Raw genomic sequence first — 644 nt, forward strand, 5'->3', positions numbered from 1 at the left:
ATAAATAATACATTAAACATTTATAAATTTATCATGAATAAATACATAATAAACAGTTTTCAGATAATGATTAATAATTAATGCATACTAAATAATAAATAAATAAATAAATAAATCAACGTTGTGTTGTTATTTCTTGTTGTTTAACGTTTCTAAGTATAATAAAATAATAAATTCTGCTGTCGTTGTTTGAAAATAAGTTGTTTATTGTTATTATTAATATGTGACCTACGCATCAAAAGTACAATATAGTTCCACTGGGGATTGAACCCAGGACCTTCTGCGTGTAAAGCAGACGTGATAACCACTACACCATGGAACTCCTTGCTTTAATGCTCTCATGGGATGGTAAATATATATTGGTAGATCCTAATAAGACCAGATTCAGAATACCTTAAAATAACGCCCTCGGGTTATCTCGCAAAATCTCGAACTTCCAAAACGATGCATTCACTTGTAAGAGAACAATCCAAATGTCAGAACTTAGCCTGGAGGATTTACATTGTTTAAAACGTCAAAGAATTAAAAGAAAACTTCAATCTGTTTAGCGTCAGCAGACAAATGGCTATGATAGTGTCGCGTACGTACACCCTAATTTGAAGGAAAAGTATGCATCATAGTTGTAAAAAAGAATGATTTTATTT

At 30.6% G+C, this 644-nt stretch overlaps 1 non-coding gene across 1 annotated transcript; it reads right to left on the minus strand.

The window, feature by feature from the left end:
* Positions 1-249: 249 nt before the first annotated feature.
* Trnav-uac (transfer RNA valine (anticodon UAC)) lies at positions 250-322 on the minus strand. Its single transcript has one exon. It is a non-coding gene; the product is annotated as a tRNA-Val (tRNA).
* Positions 323-644: the final 322 nt, after the last annotated feature.

This window comes from Sinohyriopsis cumingii, chromosome 12, assembly GCF_028554795.1.
Source record: "Sinohyriopsis cumingii isolate HCF-2022 chromosome 12, ASM2855479v2, whole genome shotgun sequence".
Lineage (NCBI taxonomy): Eukaryota > Metazoa > Mollusca > Bivalvia > Unionida > Unionidae > Sinohyriopsis > Sinohyriopsis cumingii.